Source organism: Tamandua tetradactyla, chromosome 2 (genome assembly GCF_023851605.1).
Source record: "Tamandua tetradactyla isolate mTamTet1 chromosome 2, mTamTet1.pri, whole genome shotgun sequence".
Taxonomy (NCBI): domain Eukaryota; kingdom Metazoa; phylum Chordata; class Mammalia; order Pilosa; family Myrmecophagidae; genus Tamandua; species Tamandua tetradactyla.
In genome coordinates, this window is record NC_135328.1 from 223,102,178 (window position 1) to 223,127,729 (window position 25,552).

The 25,552-nt window shown below is 52.7% G+C and overlaps 1 protein-coding gene across 1 annotated transcript in view; it reads left to right on the forward strand.

Moving 5' to 3' along the window:
* Positions 1-4,719: 4,719 nt before the first annotated feature.
* GNB1 (G protein subunit beta 1) overlaps positions 4,720-25,552 on the forward strand; it is a 103,548-nt gene continuing 82,715 nt past the window's right edge. Inside the window, exon 1 of the mRNA XM_077151560.1 lies at positions 4,720-4,951. The gene's annotated coding sequence lies outside the window, so the exon portion shown is untranslated. The remainder of the gene's footprint in view (positions 4,952-25,552) is intronic.

The window sequence follows — 25,552 nt, forward strand, 5'->3', positions numbered from 1 at the left end:
AGCCAACTTTTGCATGTGGCTGAACGTGGGTGGGTGTGGCGTGGAGGGGAGTAGTGTGGCCAGTGTGGCCTGGCTCCGTGTGGCACGTTGTGGCCTGGCTCCGTGTGGCACAGTGTGGCATGGCTCCGTGTGGCACGGTGTGGCATAGCTCTGTGTGGCACGGTGTGGCATGGCTCCGTGTGGCACGGTGTGGCATGGCTCCGTGTGGCACGGTGTGGTATGGCTCCGTGTGGCACGGTGTGGCATGGCTCTGTGTGGCACGGTGTGGCGTAGCTCCGTGTGGCATGGTGTGGCGTGGCTCCGTGTGGCACGGTGTGGCTGGGTGGTATGGTGTGAGGTAGTGGGGCTGGGCGTGGCTGGCACAGCGTGGCTTAACTGGGCAGTGTGAGCTGTGCTGTGGCATGATGTGGTGTGGTGTGACTTGGCGTGGCCTGGTGTGGCATGGCGCCTGGTGACTGGCTCCCTAGGAGGGCAACTCTGGCCTTCCCTCCTCTGCTGCTGGAGCCACAGGTGTGAGCTGTTTACCTGCGGCTGTCAGAGGAGCGAGTCCTGGGACACAGTCCGCAGGGAGCTGCATCCCCAGAACAACCCAGAGCCTCTGCTCCCCCAGGAAGGGACCAGGAGCTGAGGGCCAGGGCGGGGCCAGGGGCCGCAGGAGCCCTGGGGTGGCCCCCCACTCCCGGGGGCTGCCCGGCTTGGAGGTGGGCTGACCAGACAATCGGCGGGTGGGAGCGTCGGTTACCCTGCTCTGGCCTGTGGGCCGCCAAGTGGGGCCAGGGGTTGTGAGCGACGCTGCAGTGGTATCCCCTTCCCCCCTCCCCCGCCCCCAGGGACCCCTCCCCAGGCAAGCCTGAGCCTGCAGTTGTGCCGTGGCCAGGCTGCGGGAGGGGGGCTGGTTGGGAAGCCGCCTCTGGGCAAGCTCTCGGCAGGCCCCGGGCCCTGCCCACCAGGTCCCCCCGCGGCCCCCTCCCTCTAGGCGCCTAGGCCTCCTGGGCCTTCAAGTCTCTACCGCCGACCTCATGCCCTGGCCCCAGCATTGGGCTGACTGTGGTCCTCTCTGGCCCTCGGTCTCGCTCTGAGGCTGAGTTTCTGCCTTTGGCAAGTGGCTCCCTCTTTCCGGTCCAGGCTCTCTGCGAGCTGGGATGTGTCCAGGGCGTGGCCTGATGACCACTCGGCCTCCTACAGGCAGCTGGGGGAAGTGTTCTGCAGAGAACAATTGCGGCCTCTCGGCCAAGGGAGCCGCCCAGGCCCAGCAGGAAACGGGGTTGGGGTGGACGCGAGGTGCCGGCCATGTTCCCCCCGCCGCCTTCACGGGAAAGCTGGCAGCTGCAGGCCACCCCTTCCCGCCCAAGGCCAAACAGACCCGCTGGGGGCTGCTGCCCAGCCCCGCAAGGAGCGCCGACATGGCCTTCCCAACGCCGTCCCTTCCCCGCTCGCAGAACGCTGAGGAGCCGGCGCCTCGGAAAGGCCCCAGGGCCTCCCGCCAGGCCTGCCCCTCAGACCTCCAGCCAAAGCCGCGGATGCTGCTCACAGGCCCGTCAGCTGTGACCTCAGGGCCCCCAAGCCAGGTTTAGCCAAGAAGCAGACAGGACCCCGGTGTTTGTCCCTCAGAGAAGGCAGAAACTGGGGACCAGGGGCCCTGTGGGGAGTGGAGTGGAGGACATGGAAGGCCTGACAGCCTCGGAGCCCTGGATCCAGCTCTGCCTGAAGCCAGAGAGCTGCTCATGGGGCTCCTGCTCGTGGAGCCAGCATGCTGCCACTGGGCTCAGCTCACGGCAGTGCCGGTGGGCCCCGCGCACCTCTGTGACACATGCCCCTCTCCGGGGCACCTCTCCTCCAGCAAAGGGGGCGTCACTGCCTTCGGGTTTGGCGCTGGTCACCCGGTGTCCCTGCTGTGGCCAAGGCGCCGCCTGGGGCAGGAGCAACAGGCAGCCTGAGGGAGGCTCCTTCCCAGGAGGGGCGGCGGCCGGCGGCCACATGGGCCTCCCTGCTCGCCGTTCTGCGAGGGTGTCCCCTGCCCCCCCGCCGTGTGCCCTGGGCAGCCTGGCGCCGGGGACAAAGTAGGCAGCACCCAGTAGGGCCAGGGACACACAGTCAGCAGCCCGCGGCAAGGGGGGGTGGCCCTCCTCCCGGGACCCAGAAGGGTCCCTGGTGGCTTGGAGACCCAAGGAGGAGGCCAGCGTTCCTGGGCACTGCTGGTCACCTGAGTAAACCAGGTCTGCAGGAAGGCCTACTTCCCCACTGGGCTGTGTCCTGAGAAAGAGCAGGTGGGGGACACTTGATGACATCTGCCAATGGTACGGGCAGCTCAGAGCACAGGCCACTTCTCAGCCATATCTCCAGAGGCAGGGCCCCAGGGCCCCCGCACTGTGGGTCTGGTTTTGTGGAGGGGACTGGGCAGCAGGAGGAGGCAGGAGACTCTTCTCCAGGTTTCCTAGGTGAGCTGCCAGGGGAGCCACCCATCCACCTGGGGCCTGAGCGACTCAAGTGGGGTGGGCCTGGGGGATAGGCCAGGGCAGCTGCCAGCTGGGGCAGGGGCTGTGGAGTAAGGATGCAGGGGTTCCTGCCCCTTCCCCTCAACTTGGCCCTCACACCCTTCCATCAACACAGAAGCCAGGGTTTTGGGCCTAGCTGTGGGGCAAGTTCCAGGAAAGGCCTTTCTGCCCCCTGCTGCCTGGAGACTAGCTGGACACAGGCCAGGGCGGGTGCTGCCCCCACACTCTCTGTGGCCCTGCCCTGTGGCCTTGTCTGTGACTCGGAATGGCCCCACTCAGGTCCAAGGTGGCCTGGGGGTGTGGGGCAGGGGAGTCCTGGGATCCAGCCTGCACGGCTGTGCCCAAGGTGCCCCCTGCTCCCAAGGCACCGCCACCCCCTCCACCAGGCACTGGGGCTCCCGAGGCCACCAGGCAGCCCAGCCCGCAGGGGGCTGCGAGGGACTGGGACTGTATCTCTTAAGCTCTGCGGCCTCGGCTCAGCCTTCCCCATCCTCTCCCTCCTTCTCCCTCTCTTCTCCTTTCTCCCCCTTCCCACTGCTCACTCTTACTTTTCTTTAAGGTCTGGTCTCAGGTGGGCCTCAGTCTGGGGCACACAGTCTGCCGTTTCAGGGACCACCTGCCAGTACCCAGCACCCCCTTCCCTGTGTCTCCATCAGCTTCCAGCAGCAGCTGCAGAGGAAGACCCCGTGGAGGAGGGTGCCCAGCCCCCAGGCTGGGGTCTCTGCGGAGGCCCCGAGCCAAGACCTGGGAACCAAGAGGGTGACAGGAGAAGACCCCGTGGGCAGCCCCTGAGTCTAAGGAGAAGCAAGGGCCAGTGGCCAGCCAAGGACGGGGCACGTGCCCCGCCGAGGGCAGTGGCGGGGATTGGGAAGACGGGACCGAGCAGAGGAGGTGCGTGGCCAATGGATGACCACGGGAGGACGTGCTGGGCCCAGTGAGCGTGGGGTGGGGGTGGGGGGCACAATGGGCACTAGCTCAAAGAAGCAGCTAGATTCAGGATCGCTGGAGCCAGGCATGAAGTTAGGAATACAGAACCTGTGGTGGTCAACAAGGACAGAAAATGTAGGTGTGCCTGCATGTGCAAACATATGTATGGTGGTGCAGGTGCTCCCCAGCTCCCCCCTCCAGGATGCAGGAGAGCAGTCTCCTTAGGCTCCTGAGCACCCCACAGCCTGCATCCTGGCTTCTAAACTGGTCTCCACTCAGAAGGGCTGGGCTCCAGGAAGGCTGTGCTGACAGGAGGGAATGCTTCCAGGCAAGACCACAGCTGGAGGGGCAGGCCCCATGGGAGGCCAGGCCACGTGGCTGGGTGTCCTTCTCCAGCCCCCCTGAGCATAGACCCAGAGCAGATGGGGTGCCCTAGGGGAGGGGCTGAGGGAGGACCAGGTGGGAGGTGGGTGGAGGGGAGAGGCCCAAGCCGAAGAGTCCGGCTGTTGGAGTTGCGGAGTCAGAAGCCAGGAAAGGAGCGAGACCTCTGCCCACCCTCCCGTTTTCTAGGACACCTGCACCCATCCTCCTTCCCCACATGGGGAGTTTTCCACAACATGGAAGAGGCAGGTCATTGTGCTGGCCGAGGGGCTCTTTTCCGCGCGCCCCTGCAGGCCTGTTCTTCCCGGTCCCTGGGGCCTTCCCCACCTCTATTCCCACCCCACGCCAGGCGAGGCTCAGGGGCGCCCGCGGTATCCACCCGTGGGGGCCTCCTCCAGCCTCGCCCTGTCCTCCTGACTCCGTCACCGCGAGCGCCCCGGCCCCAACCTTCACTATCCCAGGGGCCATCGGCCCTAGACCCTAAGTGGTCGACCCGCCGCCGTGGGCGGGAAGACCCCCACGCTGCAGCCGGCGACGGCGACACAAAGGGTAACGGCCCGAGGCCTCGTGCTGTCTCCCCCTGCACGGTCGCGTGCGCGCGAGGAGGCCCCCGGAGCCCCAGAGAGTCCTGCGCGGGCTCGGGGCCACGCGCGCCACCAGCCCGCGCGGCACGGCCGTCCACGCTCGCGGGCACCAGTGCGGGCGCACACCCAGCCTCTCTCGTGCGCACAGGTCCGGCCGGCGGTCACTCCCCGCGGCCGCGCGCGGCTTGGGGCTCGCTGCTGGGGTCGCCACCCGGCCCGGCGCGGCCCCTTTAAGCGGCCCGCACGCACGCGCAGAGGGGCTGGCGCCGGGAAGGCCTGTGTGCGCGCGCGTGCGCGTGCGCGGTGACGCGGCGCGTGGGGCTTCCCGAGGCTGCGGGCAGGGGCCCGCCGCGCCCATCCCGATGGCTGGAGGCGTCTGAGGGGCGGACGGAGGCGGCGGCGGCGGCGGCGGCAGCGGGCAGCTCGGGTGCCGGGAGTGGAGCAGCCGCCGCGGCGGGACCGGACCGAGCTCGCCGGCGCGCACCTGCCCGAGCGCCCGGAGCGAAGACCTCCCCGGAGCGGCGGCGGCCGTGTGGGCGCGTCTGGCCGGGAGCGGGCGCCGAGGTGAGAGCGGCCGCCCCTCCCCCGCCCCCCGCCCCGGGCCGCGGCGCCTTCCTGCTCCTCCCGGGGGCTCGGCGGCCGGCGAGGGGGCGCGGGGCAGGGGGCGCCACCGCGGCCAGGCGGGCCTGGCTCGCGGTCCCCGACCTGGCGGGGCCTGAGCGGACGCGCGGGCGGCGCATTTGTCTTCCGGCCGGCGCGGCGGGAGGTGCGAGCCCGCGCGGGGCAGAATTGCGGCCGCCGCCCGTGCGCCGAGGGGGGGGCTCGGGGCGCGGCGGGAGACCCGGCGGCCGGGACAAAGGGCGGGGAGGAGGAGGATCGATTCCAGGCCTGGGGCGTTCCACCCCTTCCCCCGCTCTAGCCCCTCCTCTGCCCGCGCCCCCTCCCCCCCGACGACCCTCTCCACCGCGGTGTCCCTTGTCTCCTGCGTACCCCACATACCGGGCGCTCCCTCCCGCACTGCCGCCCTCTGTCCCCTGCGTGCCCCTCCTCCCCGCGCACCCCCCCACTGGCGCCCCCTCTCCTCTGCATCCCTCTCATCCCCGCGCGCCCCGCCGGCGCCCTGTCCGCGCGCGCCCTTCTCGTCCGGGCGATTTCCGCCCCCTCCCCCGGCTGCCCGCTCCGCCCCGGCGCCCCCTCCTCCGGGTTGCGCCCGTCCCCCGCGCGGGCTTCGGTCGCTGGTGCGCGAAGCCGCCGTGTGCGGGGCGCCGGCGTTGTGGCTGAGAGGCCTTTTTTCCGCCGACTCGGAGCTGCAGCCCGCGCGCGGACGCGCGTGCAGACAAGGGGTCGGTGGAACGGGCCCCGGCCGGGCACACGCGCGTCGCGGTCTCGCGCGGATGAATGGGCGCCTCTGGCCGCGCGGCGATCGCTGCAAGATGGCCGGCTTGCCGCGGTCCCCCCCGGCCTGCGCTCCGGGCACCTCGGGAAGAAGCGGCTTTGCCGAGTGCGCATCGGGCCGCCCCGGCTTCCTCCCCGCGCGTCGGTGGCCGACCCGGGCTCCCAGGCGCGTGGGTGTGCCGGGCCGCGGGCAGCCCCAGGCCGGGCGGCTCCCTGCGCTCTCTCCTCCCAGGGAGGCTCGGGCGCGGCCCTCTGCTGGGCTTGGTTTCGGGGGTACGAGCGGCGCGTGGCACAGGAGCCTCCAGGGGCGCCGCGCAGCAGCCTGTGCCGAGGCCCTTCCCGCGGCTGGCTGCGGAGTGGGGCGCGCTTGGGGCGTGCCCTCGGCAGGTTCTCTGCCCCGAGTGCTCGTTTCCCACTCGGTCTTTGGGTGGGGAGGGGGAGTTTCAGGGCACGTTCCAAGATGGGGTCTGCTCTGCGCGCTTCCGGAGGGTGAGCTTGCGGCGAGAATGTGAACGGCGGTTCCTTTTTCCTTCCTCCCCGACCCCGGGCGTGGGGCCCGGGCCGCTCCTGGACGCGGAAGCCGGGCCTGAGAGACCGCAGGCGGGGTTCAGGGGAGGGAGCAGCCTGCCACTGCTGTTGCCCAGGGGCGGGACCCTGGGGCTGGTCCTGTCTCTGGGACCCCCGCTACGGCGGTCAGGGCTGGAAGAGCTAGGGACTGTACCCGCGTGGACCTCCCGGCCCCACGGCCACGGAAGAAGACGTCCGACGGCTGCCCGTGGTCGCACCAGCCCGACGCTGAGCGCTGACCTTTAATCAGTCCTCGCACGGGACTTGACTTTGTTAATATCCTGAATTATTTCTGCTGGGTTTTTTTTGGGGGGGGGGGTTGAGGTAAGTTTCTCGGGTCTGTTTGAAGCCTTCCTCGTGCTCATGAATTTGATTTCCGAGTTTCAGTGCACTGCTCATGTTTGTCTGTGTCGTGTCCATCGGTTGAGAAGTGGGCTCATTGACCAGGAGTCCATTTAACCCTCAGAGGAGGTGTGGGGCAGTGTCCTGTCAAAGCATCGAGGTGTGCTAGCTAGAAAAGATTTGTTGTATTTCCTTTTCTTTTATTTGGCTAAAAATTTCTGTATCCGCTCCCCGTGGTTTTGAATGGAAAATTGTAGCTCTAAAAATAGTTTTGAGAAAAGGGATGAAAATGGTCTTCAGGGTGTGTGTTGATTTTAGCTAATACTTTAATGAATAACACTGATTTTAGGATTGTGGCATTGGCATTTATTGTAGCTTTTCTCGTTGGATTGGTTTTCTCTACCCTAATGATTTGGCTTGAGTTAGTCAGGAAATTGGATTACATTCTTACTGCCTGCGGGCTTTGGCTTTTAGCATTAGTGAGTTGGTAATAGCCATTCTCAATTATATTATCTGGTTCTGACCGTATGCTGTGCCATTTATTTTGAATCTTCCGTTTACTGTGATTCTAGTAAGATAAGGAAGAAAAAACAATTTTAGAATTTTTTTCATCTGGGTATAAATTCTTATTTAAGGTTTGCATTTGTTGATAAGAATGGCTAGAGAAATTATGAAATTGACAGGTCATTTAGGTGCTTGGCTTAGTTAACATAGAATGAGGGGATAAAAGAATAGGTTTAAACTGAAACTGATCAGAGTGATTACAGAAGTAGAATGTTTAATGGTTTTGGCAGGAAGAAAATCATGTGGAGTGTATGTGTTGGATAATATAATATCACGTTAAGCTCTCTGGAAAAAGAGTGGAGTACTGCTTCTTTTTAAAGCTACATGCTTTGTTCCTGAATGCTCATTTAAGACATATAGGCAATCTATCTGAATTGGTTAGCAGCAGTGCCTAACATTGGGTGCTCCAGTAATCAATGGAAATTACTTGCTGGTTTCCAATGATAGAAAAGCCTTCTGTTTTATAGAACAGTGTGGCTTTCTTTTTCTTTTTTTTTTTTTTTTTTGTAAGACTTAAGTGAAAGTATTCCCTTATTTGCCTTAAATTAGAATTCTGGGAAAGGCCTTTCTAAAAGCGTACTGATTTAAAAGACGGAGTCAGGGTTATCTGAGGCATTCTTGGGAGATTATTCCGTTGAACTGATTTGACCATTGATACAAGGTTACTATGATTTAGTAATTAGTTGTCCCAAGCTTAACAGTGCACTTTATCAAGGGGGAGAGACTTTATATGTTACTGCTTTAACCTCTTAAGTTGGACTGTGAAGGTGCTGGGCTGAGAGCAGCCTTGCTCCCTTGTAATGGTGCGTATGTGGGTCTCCTGAGTCACGCAGTTACACAATGTATTCTCTGTGAGGATTATAGAATTCTTACACCTGAAGCAAGACAGTGTCAAAGTCTCTGCAGTAGGTTGTAAAAAATTTGCCGTTGAAACTTTAAAATAATTCCTAAATTCCAAAGAGGGAGAGGAATTTCTCTCTCTCCAGTAGAATGGGGACTGTCTTTCCACGAGCTGGTTTGGCTGAGTCCCTTGGTTTACCGTGCTCAGCCCTTGCTGGGTGCTGTGGGTGGGGGCCCCAGGAGCGGGCTTTCCCCTGCCGCCTGCCAGGGCTGGCCGTGGCCTTGGCCTGGCTCTGAGAGTCTCTTGGGCCTGGTGGCGTGACGGGAAGGCAGCTTGCCGAGAGACGAGGCGTTTTTCTTTTTTCCTCACACTTCCAGGGAGCATCAGTTCAGGGTATGGAACGTATATCGGCTGTCTTTTCAGATCCCTCAGTTTTTCCTGAGAATTCGCTCACATTTGTGTTTTCTCCAATGGCTGTGTACATTTATAGGTTAATTTCAAACCTAGTCCTCCTTTTAGAACTGTTAAAGTTCAGCCTCCTTTTTTTGAGAATTCTCTTTCCCCACTTTGTGGCACTGATTTTTTGGATTTCACAAAACCTTTATTAGTGTCCCTTGATTTGCTGACGAGGGCTAGTGAGTGGATGTCTCCACACCCGCATAAATGCTGTAGATGGAAGGTGGCTGCGCGCATCCTTTTCCAGCACTTCTGGCGCTGCTGGGGCCAGCGGCCACAGGGCCTCCCCTCTTCTCCCTCTTGCCAGGGCGTCTTCCAGAGCCTTGGTTTTAGGTTGGAGTCTGGCTGGCAACTGGGGCTGTGGTGGATGGCGAGTTTCTCACGCAGCCCATTTGTCCCCTTGCAGCGCCCCCCGGCACCGTGCCTCGTGGGTAGTTGGTGCTCAGCTATTATCGAATGACTGCGATTGTCAAATTCATCCAGGGGCTGAAGTTCCCACCGGCGGCAGCCCAGAGCACAGAGGGCTGAGAGAGTGGGAAACGCCTCCGGAGCTCAGGGGCCTTGTGAAGAATTTGGATCTTATCTTGGGGTCCCTGGGAAGCCTTGAAGGGCAGGGTGTGAAGTCGGGGATGGGCCTGTTCCGTCTGCTTGTTTGCCTGTGTGGTGCCCTCCGTCCTTGCACAGTGCCCTGTTCTGTGCCCTCGGGTCGGTCTCCCCGCAGGCAGACGGACCTGTGTTTGTTCCCTCGAGTCTCCTCGGCTCTGCAAATGCCTGGCATGCAGCATTTGTTGCATCAGTGACCATTGCACGTGTCCGGCTGGGCCTGGAGGGAGGCGCTTTGGGGAGCTTGATGGCTGAAGTCTTGGGCGCGGCCAGCTCCCTGAGCGAGCCTGGTTCTCGAGGCTGCTCCAGGCCCCCTGGGCGTCTCTTCACTCTGAGTCCATGTAGAAAACGAGGAGTCACCTTAAGTGCCCATGCCTGCCGAAGCACACTAGTCGTCTCCAGGAAAGGCACGCGGGGGCTGTGGCTGTTCAGATCAGGATATTTGGCAGGCATTTTCTCAAAATCGAGTGAAGTGAACCTGAATACTTAAAGAAAAGTAACTGACAGTGTTGTTGGCAATGATAACATTTCTGCTTTCAAATGGAAATTAGAATTTTGGAAAACTTGATTCTGCTGCCTTGAGCTTGACAGCTTCCCAGTACTTGCAGACTTTTCTTATCAGGTTGGTGGTGATGCTAATGAAGTTATTTTTAAAAATAAATGTGTCAACATTTGGAGGATCTCCTTAGCCAGGTGAACTGATCCTCAAATGACTGGTGTGTGCTGCTCCAAACTCACACATGGGGAAAGGCCACTCCAGGCAGGTCCCACAACCCGGGTTTAATGCCATAGTACCGAGTATTAATTTTCTTTGTACTCTGTGTCAGATTCCTCACTGAAACTATCCTTTAATGAACTACTGCTGGTTGAGTTTTGGTGTATCATCAAAGAAAAGACATCTGCCCCTGTTTGAAAAGGCTGTTGACATACCTTTTCCTTGGGCGGGCCATGGTGGCTCAGCAGGCAGAGTTTTCGCCTACCATGCCGGAGACCCAGGTTCAATTCCCGGTGCCTGCCTGTGCAAAAAACAAAAAAAAATCTTTTCCAACCCCACTTCTGTGAATTTTCTTCTGTGCTTCCCCACCAGGAGCTGACCTGAGCACGTGCCACAGGAGATAGCTGGTTTTCTTATGCGCTCGTTATTTCCAAGTGACTTAATAAATATTTCGAGAATCTGTTTTAATTTCTAACAGTAAGTAATGGTAGCTGTAGCCATGTAAGCAGCAGCCTTTGTGCTCTTCATAATTAAGAATACAGAGGGGTCCTGAGGTCAGGCAGTCTGAGGACCACCGATGGGGGTCCAGCATGGGGCCTACTGGGGTGCCTGCAGGACCCACAGAGGTCCATGTGGAGAGTTGGAGACCAGCACCTGGTCCTGGGAATGGCTTCCTGCGGTGGGGTTCCCCCTGCCAGTTGTGTCCAGTGCTGTAGCTTTGTGTCTTCCTGGGGAGAAGAGCCCAGAGCTCTTAAGTGTGGAGGGCCCACTGGGGTAGCTTGAGAAGAGGCCTTAGGGCCGAGCGTGAGGGTCAGCGGGCAGAAGAACGGGAGGCCTCAGGGAGAGGCCAGAGAGCGCCTGATGAAGGAGAGTGCCAGGGTCTCTGGGAACCTCTAAAGGGGGCAGAGGCGTCTGTGGTCCTGTTCTGTGTGGAATTGCAGGAAGAGAAGGGTCTCCAGTGAAGCTCTCATCCAGGGCCTGTGGGAGGATGCCACAGCCTACCCTGGGTGCGCTAGGTGTGCTTCCAGCTGGTGGGAAGGCCAGAAAGGAAGCCAGGAGAAGGGTCAGAGGCCTTCCAGGGGTAGTTTTAAATAGGGTGGTGCGGACCTTTGAACAAAGAGAAGGTGAGAGCCCAGACTGGCAAACGTCTGGGAAAAGCAGGTTCCAAGCAGAGGGAGAAGCCCTGAGGCAGGCCTGGAGTTGGGATTATAGTGAAAAAAAAATCCCCCAGTGACTGCAGGGAACCCCTACTTGGCCAGGACACCCCTAGCAAGTGTGCGGGCAGCTGTGCTCCAAGGTTTTCCTGTCCCCACAAATGCCTTCAGACCTAGCCCTGACCCTTTTGTCCAGAGCTTCCCTGGCAGGTGAACTCGAGTCTCTCCTCGCTGGTTGATGCTGCAGTGAAGAATGGTTGATGGGACCTGCTCATCAGCTCTGAGCTGTGGGTGCTGTCCACAGCCCCGCTCCATGGGTGCACAGCAGGGAGGCTGAGTAATTAACCAGCTGAGGTCGCACAGCCCGGGGCGCGGGACTAGTGTTTGAACTTGGACCTTGTAGCCTCAGCTTCCCCTGCTCTTTGATCCCAGAAGACTTCTGTGTGTGCATCTGCCACCTTCATATATTATTAAAAAAAGCTTCCTCCACTTGGAGACATCCTTACCAGCAATGCTAACTTCGGTTTCTTTTTAAGGGGCTCTTTCTAATTCTACCTCCCAACAGGACTGGATCTTACATAACTTAAGCCCTGTTAATCTTGGTATCTTTTCCAGCCACTGTCCTTCTTTTTCTCTTTTTTAAAGTGAAATACCCTGAACATACAATCTGCTTCCATGGTTTCGGCCCCTTCACCTTGTTTTGGGGGTCTTGTTTGTGCCCTCTTAAGCCACCAATGCTCAAAGAGTCCTTTTCAGGAAATCCATTTTAATATCTTCATTTTATTTTTAACTTTTGCGTTTTAATAGTAAAAATGCTTGATATGTTTATTGTAGAAATTAGGAATGTAAAATCAAGGAAAAAATCCACAATCTCTCTGTCCGGAAGTAACCACATAAGATTTGGTCCTTGTGTTGCTTGTGTGTATGTGTGGCCTTTTTAGACCCGGATAGAGGATCAGACTGCACATACAGAGTTGTAATTTCAAGCTTGCCTACTTGGCTGTGTCTTTCTGTTTTTGAGCGTCGTCGGTGGTTGGAGCGTGGCCAGTGACCTCAGCGAGCCTGCTGCGTCTCCAGCCGTCATCTGGCCGGCCGGGTGGGACCCCCTCCCAATGCGTTTCTCAGCCTTGGGGCCTCCAGCCACCCTCCGGGGTTGTGGTGAGGGTTGATGGGGTGTGCAGGTGGAGTGCTCGGCTACACCTGGCCTGGGGCAGGCGTCCCCCAGAGTTTGTACCGCGTCCGCAGTGTCCATCTCCACACTCCCCCAACCTTCCTTCCTGCTGTTCCTTGGTTGCTGGGTGGGTCAGGTCTTCAGGGTTCTCCTCAGTTCCCAGATGTTCCCCTGGCTCTGTCCTAATTCCCTGTCTCCATGTGTCACCTTCCCAGCCCAGACTGTGAAAAGGAAAGTCAGAGCTGCTGGCAAAAACAAAAAACAAACCCACACCCGAGAAGAGAGCACTCTCCTAGAAAAGGTGAGTGTGTTATGAGGAATGGAGCTGGAGTTAGGATGAAGCCAGGGTGTGGGAAGGCCCTTTGGAGTCTCTGTCCATCCTTTCTGCCCTTGCCGGGGAGCACTTCTCTGCTCCTGCCGCCAGGCCGGAGACTGATGTGGCCGCTGCTCCGCCCTGAGCACAGCCAGCCTGCTGGCAGCACTGAGCTCAGTTGACTGCTGTCCCCTCCTTGGCACACGCGTGCGCCTCTCCTGCCTTCTGAATGTTCTTGGTTTCTGCCGGGATGCCTGCTCTGTTTTCCCTGCAGGAATGCGTGGTTCAGAGTTTCCTCGTGTTGGTCCAGGAGGCTCTCTTTCTTGGTGATTGCATCTGTTGTCATCCGTTTTAATTGCTGTTTGCTTATGCTTTTGATGGCTCTCAACTTTACGTCCCTCCCCCGGCATCTCTGCTCTGCAGACCCCTCCACCAACCTGCTCCCAAAGTCCCCGTTCCTCTGGATGTTCACGGGCCAGCTCAGCTCAAGGGTCACCCCCACCCGAGGCTTCTCCTCATCAGCCTGCTGGGGACCACACCCTGTTGTTTTTGACCTGAGTGTCGAGGTGGTTTTCCTGAAAACGGAAAGGAGGACTATGGGAAGGCGGGAGGCAGCTTCCCCAGGGGCAGGAGATGGTTTGGGGCTGAGGCTGGGGCTGCAGTGCAGGAGGAGGGGCAGGGGAGGGGTTAGGGCGTCAGCAGAGTCCGCAGGGAACCCAGAAGACACCGGAGACTGCCTTTAGAATCAGTAAAGAAACAGCAGGCCTTTCTATCTTTTTTTTTAATAACTTTTTTATTGTGAAATATGTATATACAAAAAAGCAATGAATTTTCAAGTACATTTTAACAAGTAGTTTTAGAACAGATTTTAAAGTTTAATTTGGGTTGCAGTTCCACAATTTTTTTGTTTTTTCTTCTAGCTGCACCAAGGTACTGGAGACCAGCAGAAATACCAATATAGTGATTCAGCAGTGATACTCATTTGTTAAATCCTGTCTTCCCTGTTATAGTCCTCCTTGTCTTTATATAACGTATATACATAAAAGCGATAGATTTCAAAGTACATCGCAACAATTAGTTGTAGAATAGATTTCAGAGTATGACTTACATTTCCACAATTTTAGGTTTTATTTTTAGCTACTCTAAGGTTCTAGAGGCTAAAGGAACCATCATTGTAGTTATTCAGCACTCATACTCCTTTGTGAAACCTGAATTCCTCTGTATAACTCCTCCTTCTCCTTTGATCTTTCTTCCTTTGATCTTTCTCCCACTCTTTAGGGGTACTTGGGCTGTGCCCATTCTAACTTTTTCTTGTTGCCCATTTCAGTAATATGGGGTAGGGGGATGGAACTAGTTGATGTTCTAGAAGGGCTGGCCCCTCTGCATTTCAGGACTTGTCTGGTCCAGGGACCTCATCTGGAGGTTGTAGGTTTCTGGAAAGTTACCCTAGTGCATGGAATGTGTGTAGAATCTTATATAAAGCCCTAGGCGTTCTTTAGGATTGGCTGGAATGGTTTGTGGTTGGGGTTTGGCAGGTTATGATAGGTGGCAATGTCTGACTGAAGCTTTCATAAGAGTGACCTCCAGAGTAGCCTCTAGACTCTTTGAACCCTCTCAGCCGCTGATAACTCGTTTATTACACTTCTTTTCCCCCTTTTGGTCAGGATGGAATTGTTGATCCCATGGTGCCAGGGCCAGGCTCATCCCTGGGCATCATCTCCCATGCTGCCAGGGAGACTCTCACCCCTGGATGTCGTGCCCCATTCTTTACCTTTTTTAAGATATGGAATCTAACCAGTACAAACTTCCTGGATTAAACTTGGAGTATTCATGAAGATGCTGGGTTGCTATGTAGAATGCCATACTTGGAGAATGTTCCCTTGAACTATCAAAGAGGAGCTTTAAAATTTCAGCACTTCTAGAATAAGTATTTGTGTTTGTTCACAGATTTACATACCTCGGACATCTTAAAAATAACATTAAAAGCTTCTAAAGCTGAGATTAATGTTAAAAGTCAGTAGGTAAATGATTCTTTTTTAACAGTGGAGCAACCTTTTAGAAGCTCATTTTCTATTCTTAACTGATTTTGAAACTGAACATGTAAGAATTAGCTGTATAGTTGACACTTTTAAATTTCTGCCTTTTAGCTCTACCTTAACTTAAAAAAAAAAAAAATTCACAGGCGTGCGCTGGTGAGCGCTCTGGGTCTAGAAGAGAGAACTCCACTCCTGAAAGCGCTGTATTTCCTCTTCTCAAGCAAAAAGCCTTTTTTACTTTTCCTTTTTTAAAAAAACAGGAGTTATTTTTTTCTTAGAGAAGTTGTAGGTTTACAGAGAAATCACGGAGACATTCCAGACTTCCTCTCCTCTCCTGGCTGCGCTCGCTGTGCCTCCAGCGATGGGCCGTGCTTTGCTTCAGCACCCTCTGTGCGCTTTCTACGAGTTTCTATTCCGGTAACATACATACAACCTAAGTTTTTTACTCTTCTAATTTTGTATCAGTCGCGTTGTGAGGGGTTTCTTCGGCAGTGGGAGCATTCTGGGACATTCCGTAGCGTGCACTGCCCAAGATGGCAGCCCCGTCGTGGCTGGTGAGCACTGGGGCCTGGCCGGGTGGGTGAAGAGCCCGCTTGAGGTTGTATCTGAGCCATGTGGGGCTCCGTGAGAAGGGACGCGAGAGGTTAAGAAACGAAATCTACTCACGGTTTATAGTTAGCAACACTTTGACAGTTGGGAACATGTACTGTATTACATAAATCTTGGGGTGTTTGCCAGACGGGATACATTTGTACTTTAAAATAATAGTTTGTCTGTAAAGTTTTTCTATTTTAATTTAATTTTAAATATTAATTTTTAAAAAGAGAAGTGTTTCCTAAAGTTGCCTCCTTAGAGTGCCTTCATTCACCTTGTGAGAGTGAAAGCAGTTACGGTAGTTAAATTTGCTGGGTATCAGCTTTGAGCGATGGTTTGAACCAGCCGACTCTTTGCAGACCTTAGATAGAGCCTTGTCCTTGCAGAAGCCCCCAGTGTGCAGAGTAGCGCCTGCTCCATCTGGAGTGTTAGGTTTTGGGAGGGACCAGGTAAGGTTAAGACTGCCTGGTTTGATTTAGAAGGGGAGGGATTTGATTGTTAAAAAGCAAAATAAGGATTGTTTTTCATTTTGCATCTGAAAGAGCAGCATCATAAGGAGGGTCAGGTGAAGGCTCTGATGCATTGAGCATTCGTAGTTCTGTTTGTATCGTACAGTTGTGTACCTACTGAGCTGCTATAAAACCAGAGATGTTCTTGGGGGAGGAGTGGGGGTGTAGTGGGGTTATCTGGAAGAAGAAGCTGAAAGGAGGAGCGGGCTGCAGGATGAAAAACTGATTAGACCTAGAAGCTCTTCCTCCCTTTAATTGGCCTTGGCTCCCTGTGGCTGAGCCCACGGGGTGGGGGGCGTGGGGCGGGAACGAGAAGCAGAGCCTCTGCTGTCTGCACCTGCGCGGCAGCTCACCCCTGGAGACACCGCGAGTCACTGGCCCTGCCCTGGCCCTGCCCAGGCCGGGGAGGACACTCTTTAGCTGAAATAAGATTTCTAGTTGCCTTATAATGAAGTTCTGTTTTTAGTGATACAGAAGTCAATAACAGGGTGGGCCACCTTGGCTCAGCAGGCAGAGTTCTCACCTGCCATGCCGGAGACCCGGGTTCGATTCCCCATGCCTGCCCATGAAAGAAAAAAAAAGTCAGTAACAATAAGGGAAGGCTCTTAAGATAGTGTTGAGACCAAGATAAAGAAGCTGTGAGCTGAGATTCCTTAGGCTTACCGTGGTTTAGTTTGCTTTTTTTGTAAATAACGTTTTTTATAGAAACTACCTTTAGAGATAAGGTTTGAGTTCTTAGGCAGATAGGCCAGTGCCATTCTTTTCGGGTTGTTAGGCCTAAAACTCTCCCCTTTTTTAAATCCCACAACACACATACGTTCTGAATGGACTAAAGCTCTAAATGTCAAAATAAAAGCAGGGAAGTGCTAGGAAAAAGTTGGGAGAAGTGTTTTGATAATTGTTGAGGTGGGGGCTGTGTAGCAAAAGGTATGACACCAAGGCTATTAGTCATAAAACATATTAATAGATTGCTTAAATAGAACATATCTACAGCAAAAGATAGCCGATAGGGGGTCTTTGAAGTATAAAGTTTGAAGACAGGCAAATTGGAAAAATACTAAGAATGATATGATAAAGGGTTAATATCCTTAGTATTTATTAGTTTATCCCCTAAAATAAATTGTCCCAACAATTATATTTTTAAGAATTTACTCAAAGACAAAACAGTGAGTGCTTATTGCAACGTTACTTTGAAAAACAAATATTAAGAAAGTCTCTGCTTGAACTCCCAGTTATAATTTTTTATATAAAAGCAAAATACTGGGTGGAGCATCAGGGGCTCAGTGGTAGAATTCTCTTGCCTGCTATGCTGGAGACGCTGTGGTTTGGCTCCTGGAGCCTGTCCATGTAAAAAAAAAAAAAAAGAAAAATATTGTCAGCAGTCCCTAGGTGGGCAGTGCCTGTGTTTGTGGATGCAGGGGTCTGAATGCCTGTTAAGTAGGAGTCCACTCTGCCAGGGTGCTCAGCTGCTCAGAGCTGGGGGGGGGCCAACGCTGACCTCGGGTGAGCACACAGCCAGGAAGCTGGGAGAGCAGATTTCAGACTACACAAAGCCTAGGAGAAACACCCCTGTTAAGAGTGTTGTCTCAAGGGGTATGTGTGAGGCAAGGAATGTGTTTTTTAAGATTGTGTTATTCCTGTATTTTTTGAAAAATTGACCAAGGGCATGATAATGAGGAAAAAGGGATATTTTCATTTTGGGAGAAATGTAAAAGCAAATTAGTTATATTTGAAAGCATCAGAAGCTTTCTCAAAGTTAGCATGACTGAAACGAGCATGTTACAGAAACTTCATAGCTTCAAATTTCTTTTAAGGTAAAAGATTTCTGTAGGAGCAGCCGTCAGCTCCTTCCATTGTCTCCTGCAGGCACGTGCCTTTCTCTGCCCTTCCGCTAGCTTCCACACGGATGCGTTATTACCAGCATGACAAGCTGCCATCCGGTGGTTTTTAGTAACAGGGCTTTTCAGTAATGGGAGATGGTAACACTTGCAGTAACTGTGCAAAGACAACCTGGCACACTCAAAGTCCAAGTGAAATTTCAGCCACCTTTCAGTCTCTTCTAGTTAGCTTAGTTGGTCAAGCTAATGGTAGTTAATGAAAACTTCAGGAAATTATGTGAAAGAGAGAAAAACATCAGCACCCTAAGTGAACACTCTCTAGTACAGAGAGTAAAAGAACATGTAAGAGTTCAGCTGAAACATAATCTCTTGGTTAACATCTAAATTATAAGAGATAGAATTCTTCATAGAGCATGACCTTGTAAAATACCTTGTGTGATGGGTTGTTCATGACTTAAGGGCAGGATGGCATAGCATGATCCCTGTCACGAGTGGAAGAATCACTGCTGCTTTCCTGGCGTGCAGAAGCGGTGCCTGCAGCTGAAGTGTGAATGAATGGGTCTGCATCCCGGCATGGGTGGCAGCTGTGAACAGAGCTGGTAGACAGGAGAGAGCAGCTTGTGCTAATACGGGGGGTGGGAAGAGCCCTCCTTTGTGGCAGTCGGGCTGAAGAGGGTCTACAAGTTCATTCACTCTCTGCATCCTGGAAGGAGCGAGTCCTTTTGGTTGATTTTGTAAAATCTTTCTGCTGTCCAAGGATAACAGTTTGTGGGAGGTGTCAAGACTTGGTCACAATGGATGTAGCTCTTAAAAAGACTAAATTCTGGGTCTCATAAGTAGGCGTTTCAGTAAAGGTATTTGTTAGTTAGACCAGTTAAGTGAAAGCTCTGAAAATGTCTGCAGTGTTTACTCCAGGCAGCCCGCGCCTTCCCCGCCCTTTTATCTGATTTTGCTGAGCTGCTTTCCTGGGGATGAGCTGCTAAGATCCGACTGCCTCGAATGTCACGAAGGGCGGCCATAAATTATTGCAGTTTGCATGGTTGGGTATGTGTCATTTATTCTCTGTGTGTGTTTCTCTTTGGTCCTCAGTTCTTCGTTTCTAAGCCATCACCACTCCTCAGCTAACCCCTCCGCACAGCTTCCACCTCCTTGACTGGTTAGAGAACCTGCAGAGTATTCATGGGCTGCACTCAGGGCACACCTAGAACATTCCGTGTGATGGACTGTCCAGAATCAATGGGCAGGAGCCATAACATGGCAAAGGAATCACCTCGCTGAGCTGTGCCCCAGGAGATGTGGTTGGCTCGGGGGGTGCCGCTGAACATTCTGCAGTGGGCAGGCCAGTCTCACAGCCAGAATTATCTGGCCTGAAATGTCTGTCTCTCCCAGCGCGAGACCCCTGCCTTGCGCCTGCAGCCTGGGGCGTGACACCCACTCCTGGAGGAAATGGTGCTGACAGAGGTGTTTGTCCTTCTCTTGAAGTATGTGAGTGTGCGATGGTTACTTGCGTGCTTTTGACTCCCCTGCAGCTGGAATTGACTCCCCTGCAGCTGGAATTGCTGCCACATCCATGTTGGAGTTCTGGGGTTTATCGGGGGTGACTCCGGTGCCATCCCTTGTGTACCCCTTGGTTCCTTCTCTTTCTGCTGGGCTTTTAGTTCTACTCCCATAAAAATGAAGTACTTTATACCATTGGGTAGTAATCTAGGAAACTGGGAACACAGCTCCCATGTGTGAGAAACCAGCCGTGGGTGTCGCCTCTCCCTTAGGTTGCAACATTGTGTGTGTGTGTGTGTGTGTTTGTGTGCGCGTATGTATACGTATACGTTCTCCCTGCCTGAGCAGGCAGCTCTGGGGTGCTGCACGTGGTGAATCCCTTGTCTTCCAGGCCTCTCCATGATTGCCAGGTTGCTCTCCTGATGCACATGCTGTTCTTATCTTAAATGTGAACATGTTCTAAAGTAAAATGCAAATTCCACATTAATTTCCCCCTTTACCCCTAAATTTTTCAGCATGTGTGTTTCGAGAATGGATTTTTAAAAAATATAACCACAGCTCACTATCAGTATAAAGTTAATGTTGTTATCAAGCTGTTTTCGAATCCACATTTTCTTAGCTGTCCCAGGAATGTGCTTCACAGCAGTCTCTTCCGGACCCCCAGGGCCAGGCAGCCCCACATGTGCGTGCCCATGCCATGCCTGCTCTCCTTCCATCTGGAGCAGCTTTTCTCTGTCTTGCCCTAGACATTTTTGGGAAGTGCAGGCCAGTTATCTTGTAGCGTGCCCCTCCGTTTGGCTTCGGGTTTCCTCATGACTAGGTTCAGTTTGTGTCTTTGGCAGAACTCTGCAGAAATGAGGTGTCGTGGTGTTCCTTTGGTGGAGAGTCTCGAGTGCTTTCTGCGGCACTTAGAGGCTCCTGTTGGAATCGTGTTGGGTCCCTCTGTGGTTGTGCCTCTGCAGCTCTGCGCTGTGGGCCTCTTCGGAGGCTGGTTTTGGCCTTGCCCCCACCCACTCCACCCCCAGGGCTGTGCACCCTCTGAAACCATCTGCCCTCAAGGCTGCACCACCAGGCCTTTCCCTTGGAAGGGTCTTTTCCAGAGTGTGTGTGGATGGCTTGTTCTGGACACAGAGGTTAGGGTATCTGTGCCTATTCTCAGTGAGCTCATAGCCTGTGGTTTCGTTTTACAGTCCAGATTGAAGAGGCCCAGAGAGATAGGAAAGGCTTTTTTTTGGTGGCGCTGGAGGTGAGCTGAGAGCAGGTGGTGGCGCAGAGCGGGGGGCCGGGGCTGTGGCCTTGTGCATCTCTGGGCCTGCCTCCCCCACCCCGCCTCTCTGCTTCCTCCTTCCCTCCTCGTTTGCCCCTCCTTGTGGTTCTCCCCATTCCCTCTTTCCTTCCGTTTTCTCCTTTTCTCTCCCTGCACCCTTGCTGGTCAGTCCCGGTTTGAGTAGCCTGCTGTCTCACCAAGATCCAGATACACCAAATTTCAGTCTTATACAAACGTTCTCCCATTACAAGCTTTTTTCATTTCAGTTCTATATTAGTTTGCTAAAGCTGCCAGGGTGTAGTATGTCAGAAATGGAATGGCTTTTAAAAGGGGAATTTACTAAGTTTCAAGTTTAGTTCTAAGGCCATAAAAATGTCCAAACTAAGGTATCCAGGTAAAGATACCTCGACTCAAGAAAGGCTGATGTCTGTCACGTGGGAAGGCACTGGCTGGCGTCTGTTGGTCCTTGTTCCTGGTTCCATTGCTTCCAGCTTCTGATGCCAGTGGCTTCCTCTCTGAGTGTCTGTGGCCTTCAGTTAGCTCCTCCAGGACACAGCGCTGGGCTCTGGCTTGCTTAGCATCTCGTGGGAAAGCACGTGGTGGCATCTGCTGGGCTCTGCATCTCTGTACATCACTGTTTAGGTGTGTGCTCGCTCTAGGCACTCCAAGCATCTCCACATGCCTGTGCCTCTGTTGGCTCTGAAGCCACTATTCTCCAGGTGTCTGCATCTGAGGTTTCTCCAAAACGTTTCCCATTTTAAAGGACTCCATTAAACTAATCAAAACCCACCTTGAATGGGCAGGGTTGGCTCTCCATCTAATCAAAAGGGCATACCCACAATTGAATGTGTCCACAGAAAGAATCTAATCTGAGATTTCTACCGCAAACAATTGTCTGGCTCCACAAGATTGGATCAGGATTAAAACTTGCCTTTTCTGGGGTACATAATAGTTTCAGACTAGCACCGGCACCTTTAGTATCTGTAATTTTTTATAAAGTCTCAAGGCCAAGATAAATAACTAACATTCCTTTTATTAAGTTATTCATAAGGTCCAAGCAACTTATTTATGTCCTAAGAGTTGAGTAGCCATTTGAAGAAATAATTCCTATAAGTTGAAAGGAAGAAACAGTATTTTGATTTTATTTCTAACCACAGTTACTGACGCACGGCCTGCACAGCTGCTTGGTCTTCAGGGTAGGGTTGTGTCCTCGCTTCTGGTCCTGACTGTGCAGCACTTGCTTTTTTGTCAAAGCAGCTGCTGAAAACCCCTCTGTGAAAATGGCATCCTCAGAAAGGGCATGCTGCGCACTCCTGGCTGGCGCTGTGTCCTGCAGTCTGGGGGCTGAGCTGTCTGGGACTCCCAGGCCAGGACTTGACCTGATGTGGCCCAGGACTGAGGGAGGAAGGGGGCCGGCCCTGTCCTGGGCAGCACCTGGGCAGAGGGAGGAGGGGACTCCTTTCTCTTCTGGACGGTCAAGGTTCTAGCCCCTGAGGCATCTGGAGGCTGGGGGAAAAGCCAGCGGGCCCGCCGAGGACCTCAGCATCCGCAGTGCCGCTTCTGTGGGCAGGTGGCTCATCACTGAAGAAACGTCCACTTGGAGACGGTTGTGGAGGCAGCTGTGGGTCGTTCTCGTCCCAGGTGACGGGCGAGCTGAACGCAGTGGCGCCTTGACCGGCGGCGCTGGCCCTTGCCCTGTCTCCTCGTGGACCAGTAAACTGATGAGACCGTTGGGGGACACTCATGAATGCTTTTTTTCTGTGGAAAAATCCATTCATGAAACTTTTATTCCTGTTACAGCAACTTAATACATGTGTTCTTAACAGTTAGGCTGTTCTTCAGAATTTCATAAGACATCTAGCCATCATCAAGTTATTTTCCTGTTAACTATTTTTACAACACATGCATGTTAGGCAAGTATCAGAAAAATCATAAAAACAAAAAACCTAAAAAAAAAAGTTAAAAACTTGAGTTTTTTGTTTTACTTCTCTGCTTGATATACCTGAAGTCGTGGATGTCAGGCCATTTATTTTTCGGGAATTGCCTTGTATACATTTGTTCTTAGGTTGCCTAAAACATTTAAATACAAATAAAATGAGTGTAGCAAAAACAGTGTAAGTAGAAAGTAAACAGCAGTAATTTTACAAATAGTGGAATGTGGACCTCTTTTTGCCCACCTCCAGAAAAGCGGCTTTGTCTGAAGGAACACGCCTGCAGCCATAGTCCAGGGTGTGCACGGAGCGTTCCACAGATGCACACCCACGGGGCCTGTCTGTACCACAGCCTTGGAAGTGCCCCTGGCCTTAAAGTGCCCACAGGAGCTGCCCCTGTGACTGGAACAAGGGACCCCTGGTATCTCCCACCAAGACAAACTGATATTAGGCAGTTTTCTTTGCTTAGATGTGGAAGCATGTAAAAATCACATGGGAAATACAGAAATTAAAATGAAAGTAACATAAACTTGTCATAAGTCATAAACAAAATACTATTTGTGGGACAGCATGGATGATGGATGGATTACTGTGTGAATTTTAGAATGCTTATAAAAAGGAAATATGCTGGAAGGATTTTACAGGTAGACGAGTTAGAGTCACTCGTACCTGTCCACCATAAGTTTCTAGGAATTACAGTTACTTGATTTATTTAATATTAAATTCATGTATGATCCCTCTGACTCATCCCTTTCATCTGGTTAAATGTGGCAGAGTGAAGAGCTGCATGTGTAACTTAGCTTGAGGACAGGTGTGTAATGCACTAAAGACACCGGTCCTGGCTTGGCCACCAGAGTTCCAGGGAAGGGGCAGCTGCTTGCTGACCTGCTGACCCACTGCCACCCTCTCTCTTGCCACATCTAACTGGGCCACTGGACACCTGACCAACAGCCAGCGAGGGAGTGAGCCATTCAGAGTGTGCTTTCTGGAACAAGTGGAGGCCACAGTTGACATGTAATAGCCACTCTGATTGAAGTTACAGGCCGTGTTGGGCTGTGCAAGATGAAGCGGTCAGCTAAGGTGGTGGAGGGGTGGGGAGAGTGCCCCCAGACACAGTAGGGTCACCATGTCAGGCTCAGACTCGTGTCCAGTTCCGCATCCCTCCAGGCCTCCTGTCCTTGGCTCCCCGGTTCACGGTGAACCTTTCCTCCTGCCCGACACAAGCCTTGACCAGACGCTGAAACTTGTTTAAGGGGAGAGGTGGGAGACAGGAATGTTTTTAATTTTTAATTTCTAAACTTAACCGTCTCCCAAAAGATGTAGTGATTAATGCCAAATTTCATTTTCCTTTGTTTCAGGTTTTTTAGTGGTAAACAAGATTATGAGACAGATAACTGGGTGATACATTTATTTACTCAATAAAAACATTTGAAGTGATTAAAATCAGAATATGCCATTCGTGTACCCTGCGTCTCTAAAGGTCATTACTGTGACATTTGTCCTTTGGGACACTTCCCCGAGAAGGTTCAGCAGCACTTGAATCTCTTTCCTATCCCTTCTGAATTAATGCCATTTTTGGTTTTAGAAGAGAAAACTGTTGTCAGAGTTTATATTCCCAATCATCTCGTTGTTAATTACTCCATCAGGATTGTAAGGGGGAAAATTCAGTGAAGAAAAAAGTCTGTTAATTGAGTGTATGTCTGGGAAGGAAAGCTGCCTTCCGCCCTGGGGTGGGCCCCGCGGCCCCCGACCCAGAAGGTGAGCCCGGGGGTCTTCTTCAGCCTAACAGCTGACGTGCATTTTTCTGGTGACTTATTATTCCTATTATGTGGCTTTTGTTTGTTTTCTGTCCTTCTCTTTAGTCATTCCTGATGAATGGATAATTTGCATGAAGTTTTGGTTCTCATCGACCTGGTGAGCTTCTTGACACATCCTCCTGTATTGACTGTTCTTTGATATTTTACACTTGAAGGTATGCTTACTTAAAGTGTAGTTTGGACAGAAAGTCTGGGACCAAATGGAAATAAATAGATCCTTCTTCAACCAGATTTTTATAGTGCATGTTTCTGTCACGCGACAGCTGGGTTTGTGTCTGCCCTGGGCCTCTGTCTTTATTCCCCACCCCCAGCCATGCTTTTTTTTTTTTTTTTTAACTTTTGATCATTTCGTTCTGCATATATAATCAGTAATTCACAATATCGTTACATAGTTGCATATTCATCAACATGATCATTTCTTTTTTTTTCCATTTTTAAAAAATTTTTTATTAATTAAAAAAAATTACAGGAAAGAAACAAAAACATTCTTGATATATGCTCATTCTGTTCTACATATATAATCAGTAATTCACAGTAACATCCATAGTTGCATATTCATCATCATGATCATTTCTTAGAACATGTGCATCAATTCAGAAAAAGAAATAAAAAGGCAACAGAAAAAAATTCATACATACCATACCCCTTACCCCTCCCTTTTATTGACCACTAGCATTTCAATCTAAATTTATTTTAACATTTGTTTCCCGTATTATTTATTTTTATTCCATGTGTTTTACTCGTCTGTTGACAAGGTAGACAAAAGGAGCATCAGACACAAGGTTTTCACAACCACACAGTCACACTGCGACAGCTATATCATCATACAATCATCTTCAAGAAACCTGGCCACCAGAACACAGCTCTCCATTTTCAGGCAGTTCCCTCCAGTCTCTCCACTACATCTTGAATAACAAGGTGATACCTACTTAATGCCTAAGAATAACCTGCAGAATAACCTCTCAACTCTGTTTGGAATCTCTCAGCCATTGATACTTTGTCTCATTTCACTTCTTCCCCCTTTTGGTCGAGAAGGTTTTCTCAGTCCCTTTGATGCTGAGTCTCAGCTCACTCTAGGATTTCTGTCCCACGTTGCCAGGAAGGTCCACACCCCTGGGAGTCATGTCCCACACAGAGAGGGGGAGGGCAGTGAGTTTGCTTGTTGTGTAGGCTGAGAGAGAGGCCACGCTTTTTCATACCGACCTGGTTTCATCTAGGGGAGGGAAGGCAGTAGGGTCCAGTCATCCGGTAAGGGAGAGCGATTTAATGTCTCAGTTGCCTGTCCCATCAGAGAGGAAACAACAGGTTTATAAGCATTTGGGTTAAAGCAAGTAAGAGCTCTTCCCTCGTGAGAGGAAGTCACTGTCTTGGGCCTGCGCCCGCCTGCTCTGGGGTGCTCGTCCCTGGAGCCCGTCTCACCCCTTGGCTCAGTCGGCTTCAGCATCGCTGTATCAGGGAGCTTCTATGTCCCCTTTTTAAAGGAGAACCCCCTTCCCCCCAATATCCCACCTACTTAACTTCCTCGCCCTGTTTTATTTTTCCCCGACACCAGACG